At 39.1% G+C, this 7828-nt stretch overlaps 1 long non-coding RNA gene across 1 annotated transcript; it reads right to left on the reverse strand.

Moving 5' to 3' along the window:
• Positions 1 to 3572: 3572 nt before the first annotated feature.
• On the reverse strand, positions 3573 to 5720 carry LOC138158443 (uncharacterized). Its single transcript, XR_011167647.1, has 2 exons — positions 5596 to 5720; positions 3573 to 3802 (listed from the first exon to the last, which is right to left on the reverse strand). It is a non-coding gene; the product is annotated as an uncharacterized lncRNA (long non-coding RNA).
• Positions 5721 to 7828: the final 2108 nt, after the last annotated feature.

Here is a 7828-nt window from a genome sequence, read left to right on the forward strand (position 1 = left end):
GAATAAGCTGCTTACTGGTCATAGAGGAGCTTAATAAGGATTTTGAAAACCAAATAAGAGAAGTGGAGGAAAAATTGGGAAGAGAAATGAGAACGATGCAAGAAAATTAGGAAATGAGAGTCAACAACCTGACTGAAGAAAATAACACCTTAAAAAATAGACTAACTCAAATGGCAAAAGAGGCTCAAAAAGGCAATGAGGAGAAGAATGCCTTAAAAACATGAATTTGTGGGGCAGCAAGGTGGCAGAGTGAGTAAAGCACCAGCCCTGGAGTCAGGAGAACCTGAGTTCAGATCCAGCCTCAGACACTTAACACAAAAACTAGCCATGTGACCTTGAGCAAGTCACTTAACACCAACTGCCCTCCAAAAAAAAAGCCAAATTTGCCAGATTGAAAAAGAATATCAAAATCTCACTGAAGAGAATCATTCCTTCAGAATTAGATTGGAGCAAATGGAAGCTAGTGACTTTATGAGAAATCAAGATACTATTAAACAGATCCAAACAAATTAAAAAATAGACAGCAATGTGAAATATCTCATTGAAATAAAACCACTGGCCTGGAAAAGAGATCCAGGAGAGATAATTTAAAAATTATTGGACTACCTGAAAGCCATGATCAAAAAAAGAACCTAGAAATAATCCTTCAAGAAATTCTTAAGGAAAATTACCCTGATGTTTTAGAATCAGAGGGCAAAATAGAAATTGAAAGAATCCACTGAACACCGCCTGAAAAAGATCCCAAAAAAGAAAACCCCTAGGAATATTATAGCCAGGTTCCAGAGTTCCCAGATCAAGGAGAAAATATTACAAGCAGCCAGGAAGAAACAATTTGAATACTGTGGAAACATAATCAGTACAACACAGGATCTGGCAGCTTCTGGACTGAAGGACTGAAGGGCTTGGAATATGATATTCCGGAGGTCAAAGGAGCTGGGATTAAAACCAAGGATCACCTACCCAGCAAAACTGAGTATCATGTTTCAGGGGAAAATATGGTCATTCAATGGAATAGAGGACTTTCAAGCATTCTTGATGAAAAAAACAGAGCAGAATAGAAAATTTGACATTCAGATACAAGAAGCAAGAGAAGCATGAGAAGGTAAACAGGGAAAAGAAATCATAAGGAACTTATCAAAGTTGAACTATTTACATTCCTACATGGAAAAATGATCATTGTAACTTATGAAATGTTTCTCAGTATGAGAATAGTTGAAGGAAATATAAATGAATATGTATATGTATACATATAGATGTCTATATAGGAGGGTATATGGGTGTATGCATACATATGTGAATATGTGTACATATGTGTACAGTATACATAGAGGGTACAGGACCAGTTGAATAGGAAGGGATGATACTTAAAAGGTGAAATTAAGAGGTGAGAGAGAAATATAATGAGAGGAGATGGGGAGAGATAGAATGGGGTAAATTATCTCATATAGAAGAGGCAAGGGAAAACTGTTACAATGGAGGGGAAGAACAGGAAGGCAAAAAGGAATGAGTCAACCTTATTCTCATTGAATTTGGCTTAGAGAGGGAATGACATACACACTAAATAGGGTATCTCACCCTACAGGAGAGTAGGGGGGGAGGGGACAAGAGGGGCGATGATGGAAGGGAGAGCAGGTTGTAGGGGAGGGAAGTTGGAAGCACCCATTTTTGAAAAGGGACAGGAGCAAAGCAGAGAATAGAACAAGTGGGAGGAGGGATAGGATGGAGGGAAATATAGTCAGTCTTTCAAAATATATCCACTATGGAAATGTTTTGCATAGCTATGCATGTACAACCTATATTGAATTGCTTATCTTCCCAGTAAGGGTGGGTGACAAGGTGGAAAGGAATAAATCTGGAATCCAAAGGTTTAAAATCAAATGTTTAAAAATATATATTATCATTATTATTATTATTACTTTACATGTAACTGGGAAATAAGATATACAGGCACTGGGGCATAGAGATCTACCATGCCCTACTGAATTAATTAGCGGGGATGGGAGAAAATATGGGAGAGAACAGATTGGGGCAGGGGATACTCAGTGGGACCGCTGCTTTGGGGTAGTGGGTGGGGGGAAATAGGAGAAAATTTGTAAATTTTAAATTCAAAATCTTGTGGAAATGAATGATGCAAACTAAAAAAATTTTTTAAAGTTTAAAATAAATAAATAAGTGATGGAGCTGGGACTTCAATCTTTTTACTTCCGATCTACCAAAAGATATCTTGAATGGTTGAATCTGTCACTCACTGGCAAGATAAGCATATAGCAGAGTCAAAGACTGAGAATTGAAAAATCTGATATTCTAAGAGCAGGTATTCTTCATGGGATTAGTCAATCCTAATGGGATAATAATAATCCATCATGGGATAGGTACCTAGGCGGCACAATGTGCATAAATAGCTAACTTGAAAAATATTCCCAAATGTGTAGTAGCGAGTTGTCTGCTGTCTTTTAAGATAGTCAGTTTCATTTTTTTTTTTTACGATGATATTCATTGGGAAATAGCTGAGTAAATCAAGACAAGTAAAGTAAATAAGCATTTATTAAGTACCTACTATGGCTTTGCTGGTAAATGTTTAACAACCAGTCCCTCAAAATGAAGTATTCTTATTTGAGTTCAATCTGCATTAACATTTTCTCCTCCACTTTCTTAAGTCTAAACAATCAACAAAACAAATCAAGTCCCTTTTTTCAACCTTGGGGATTTCTGAGGTTTACATGCTCACACTGACAATTTACCAATTGGGTGTCCAGATGCCTCCAGCACACCCCTCATACCTATAATGGGATAGGCATTGTGCTAGGTCCTGGAAACACAAAACAAGACAAATTCAATCCCTGTTCTCTAGGAGCTCAAATTCTAATGGGTGAGACATCATGCAAACAACTATGGACAAATGATATATGCAAGATAAATTGGGGATAATCTCAGAGGAAGGGCACTAAGATTAAAGAGGATTGTGAAAGGCTTTTTGCAGAAGGTGGGACTTTAGCTGAGGCTTCAAGGAAGCCAGTAAATAAAGATCAGGAGGGAGAAAATTCCAGGCATGAGGAGACAACTGGTGAAAACACCCAGAAACAGGAGATTCAGTGTCTTGTGCTAGGGACAGAAAGGAAGCTACTGTCACTGGATTGTAAAGGAGGGAAGCAAAGAAAGAGGCAGGAAAGGACCAGGTATGAAGGGCTTCATATTTGATCCTCAGAATAAAAGAGCTGGAGTTAAATGAATAGGGGACTGACATGATTAGACTTGTATGCATTAAGAAACATTTGACAGCTGAGTAGAGAATAGACTGGACTGAGGGTAGTCTCAAGGTAAAGAGATCAACAAGCTGGCTATTGGAATAACCCAGTGGTGAGGTGATAAGGACCATATTCAGATGACGGGATATTATTGCACCTTTACAAATTCCATATATGAAGAATACAAAGAAATTTGGAAAGACCACCTAAAAGATGAAAAAGAAGGAATACAGAATCAGGAAAAAAATATAGTGACTGCTACTATAAAAAACTTAGGAGAACACTTGCAGGCAGAAAAGATATGTAAAGAAGACAACAAATAATATATCATTTTGTTCAAGTTCATTTTTTCATCGCTCTGAATATAAAAATCTAAGATTGGTATGTGGGACACTAGATAGAAGGCTGGTCGCAGAATGAAGATCAGAATTCCAGTGCTGCCTCTGATTTCTGTTGGCTGCATGACCATGAATGTCAGTCACATCTCTGTTGCCATAGACACCAGGGTGAAAATCTGCATAGATAGGGAATTCCTCCACACCAATGAAATCATGTATCTGGAGCAAAACAAAAAGTAAATAATTGTTGCCAGTTTCTGAGGTTTTGTAATATTTTATCTTCAATCTTTTTATCCAGGTGTTCATTTTTGTCCAGAGTATTATTAAGATTATAGAGAAAGGCATCTTAAATATTAGTGTGTTTACTCAAAAGACAACAATCATAGCCAGAATTTATAAAGCAGCTCCTGGGCAGCAGACACTATACTAAGCATCCTACAAATATTATCTCATTCAGTCCTCACAACAGCTCTGGGAGGTTGGTGCTATTATCATCCCCAGTTTAAAGTTAAGGAAACTGAGAAAAACAAAGTTTAAGTGACTTGCACGAGGTCACACAGCTAGTAAGAGTCTGAGACTGGATTTGAACCTGAGTCTTCCAGACTCCTATGTACTTAGTGATGCTCAATTTATAAATATGTCGTGTTTCCAACCCATATTGTTTCAGAGCCAGTCAGTAGATAATCATTTCTTAGGCTTCTACTATGTGTCAGAAAGTGCTAAATTCTGGGGATATAAAGAATAAGAAAAGGACAGTTCCTGTCCTCACGGAGTTTATAATCTAATGGGGGAGACAATATGCAAACAAATGTGTACAAACAGGATAAAAAGGAAATCATTAACAGAGAAGACACTAGAATTAAGAGTGGTTGGAAAAGGCTTCCAGTAAAAGGTGGGATCTCAGGTGGGACTTGAAGGAAGCCATGTAGGACAGTCCATGAAGAAAAGGAGGAAGGGCATTTGCAGGCATGGGAAATAGCCCGAGGAAAAGCCCAGAGCTGAGTGATGGAGGGGCTTGTTCACAGAGCAGTCAGGAGGTCAGTGTCCGGAGGGAGGAGCATGTGATGGGGAGTGAAGAATAAGAAGACCGGAAAGCTAGGAGGGGGCTGGGTGATGCAGGGCTTTGCATGCCAAGAGGAGCGTTTCGTGCGGAATCCTCAATCCACTTAGTCTTCATGACCATTTCGGCCAATCAGGTGATAGCTTCTTATTCTAACCATTACTTTCTAAAGGGAAGAGAGAACTGGCTGAAGCTGCTATCATCTGACCTGGGGCTTTTTTTTTTTCTTTAGGACAAAGCAGTCTTGTAGGAGCACTTTGTAATCTGAGAAGCACAGGCACAATTCATCAATCTCTTCCTTTATTTGTGTGTGAAGGAATTCATCCTCCTTTGCCCTTTAGGACAAAAAAACATTTAGATAACTAACAATTAGAGTAGGCCAGGTGCAAACAGATAAGCAGAAAGTCAAGGTTGCTCCTGCCCTCCCCCCCCCCCCCCCCCGCTCTTCTCAAAGGCTCTTTAACACCTTGACAACCCTGGATCTCAAAACCCTTAATTACTCTCATCCAGATTCCCCAGTTTCTGGGACAGGGGAACAACCCAACCTGTCACTTCCGAAGATTTATCAGAGGTTCAGTTTCCAAGTTGACGAAATCATGGACCTGAAGGGGGCAGGTCTATGGGAGAGGACAATTAACAGGACATTTTCCCGTATTTAATCTGTACACATTCTGTATATATTTCAATCATCAGTTTCTCCCTCTTTCTCCTCCCACCCCATTCCTTAATCCAGCACCAGACCCTTAGTAAATATCAACAAAATTAATAAACACTTGTTGATGGTTGATTAACTGTTTTATGTTTTCAAAGAATCTTTGAGAAATGTGCTAAACTTGGAATAAAGATAATCTGAATTCAAATACTGCCTCAAGTTTTTACTACATACCCACCACTCAGATTAGCAGAATTGGCAAAAAAAAAAAGCGGGGGGGAAGAAAAATGATAAATATACCTGGAAAAAAAGTAGATGTTGGAAGAGCTATGAACTGGGCCAACCATTCTGGAAAACAGTCTGTAACTATGCCCCCAAACTTACTGTGAATAAATACTACGAGGCCCATATGCCAACAAGATCCAGAAAAAAAAAAAAAAGCATCCTTTACATAGGAAAATATTTATAGCAGCTCTTTTTGTTGTGGGGAAAAAAATCTGGAAACCAAAGGGGTGCCTGTCAACTGGGGAGTGGCTGAATAAATTATAGTATATGGATGTAATGGAATACTATTGTTGTGTAAGAAATAAAGACGTTTCTTCTAGGAAACCTTGGAAAACTTGTATGTCCCTATGGAGAGTGAAGTAAGCACAACCATGTTGTGGAGCACAATTTACACCATAATAACAACAATGGAAAATGAATGATTTTGAGAACATTAAGAATTCTGATCACCCTTGATTTCAGTGGCTGGATGACAAAGAGTTCGGTCCACCTCCTTCTAGGGAGGCAAGGCACTAACTGTAAAAGGAAGCACTCGTGTTTTGGTGAAGACAATATGGGAATTTGTTTTGCTTGACTCTGCTTTTTTCGTACAAAAGTTTTATTTTTATTTTTCCATTGGGGTGACGAAAAGGAGAAAAAAAAATAAATGCTTGATAATTTGGGAAAAGAACGTTTGAGCCTCTCAATGATCATCCTGTTCAATCATGAAATACACCGCAAAATTAACCTCTTACATTTTAAAGTTGGGAGCAATTACTGAGCTCTATTCCCATAGCTTTCATGGGATGAATTGTATATAGACCGCTTTAAAATAACCATGTCAAAATAAAGGCTCATAAACAGAAATGGAAATCGTGCCTCAGATACGAATAAGCTATGTAAGCATGAGAAGTAACTTAACTTCTGTCAAGCTCACTATTTCATCTGTAAAATGGGGGTAATAATAGCATCTGCCTCACAGTGGTTGTAAAATAAAATGTGATAACACTTGTGAAGAACTTTCCAAATCTTAAAATGCTCTGCGGATACAATTATTATTATTAATAAAATGTTTGCCGCTCTGCTCTCTCCTGCTTCTGATGCTACCAATTTGACTGTTCCTTCTGCCTCCTTTGCTTGCTATCCAGGTCAGACCTGCTGACCATGGGTGTCCCTCAAGGCTCTGTCCTGGTCCTCTTCTCCTCTTCCTCCACCCTATTTCTCATCATCATCTCCCATGGATTCAATTATCATTTCTATGTTGACAATAATTACTTTGATAGTAAGAGTAATGATAACTAGCATTTGTGTAGTGATTTAAAATTTGTAAAATGCTTTAGAAATATTCTTATTTGAGCCTCACAATGATCCTTGGAGTTAGGGGCTATTATTTTAGCTCCATTTTACAATTCAGAAAACTAAAGCATAGAGTGGTTAAATACACTCAGGGTCACATAGTTATTAAGAGTCGGAAGCCAAATTTGAACTCAGATCTTCCCGACTGCAGAGCCATTGTTCTATCCTTTGTGTCACCAGCTGCTGCTGATTTCTCAGATTTATTCATCCAGTACTAACCTCTCATTTGACCTCCAGTCTCACATCACCAACTGCCTTAAAACATCTTAAATTAAATCTCATTGATATCTTAAACTCAACACATCCAAAATGGAACTCCTTATGGGACCACCATCATCCCAGTCACCTTGTCTCACAATTTGGGTGTCATCCTTCCACTTTTCCCTCTCTCTCACCACCCCCTTCCATGTCATCTCTACCTTTGTAACAGCTCTCATATATGCCTCCCCTTTTCTCTTTGGATGTGTCTGTTACCACCCTGGTGCGGGACCCTATCATCTCATACCGAACTACTGCAATAGCCTTTTGCTGGTTGATCTCTCCCAAATTGACTTTACCCTCCACTCAGCTGTCAAATTGATTTTCCTAAAGCACAGATCTGACCATGGTCACCCCCAATAAACTCTAATGGCTCCTTATTACCTTCAGGATTGAAAATTCTCTGTCTTTGAAAGTTCTTCTTAACTGGGTTCCAATCTTTCCAGGCTTTTTACACCTTCCTCCCCAGCATGTATTCTTTAATCAATTAGCTTCCTTGTTGCTCATTCCTCGCCACCCCCCCCTCTCTGTCTCTCTCTCTCTGTCTCTCTGTCTCTGTCTCTGTCTCTCTCTCTCTCTGTCTCTCTCTCTCTCTGTCTCTCTCTCTCTCTGTCTCTCTCTCTCTCTCTCTCTCTCTCTCTCTCTCTGTCTCTCT

The sequence above is a fragment of the Petaurus breviceps genome, unplaced genomic scaffold (assembly GCF_028583685.1).
Source record: "Petaurus breviceps papuanus isolate PSGF00001 unplaced genomic scaffold, PetGlider_PUasm1.0 174, whole genome shotgun sequence".
Lineage (NCBI taxonomy): Eukaryota > Metazoa > Chordata > Mammalia > Diprotodontia > Petauridae > Petaurus > Petaurus breviceps.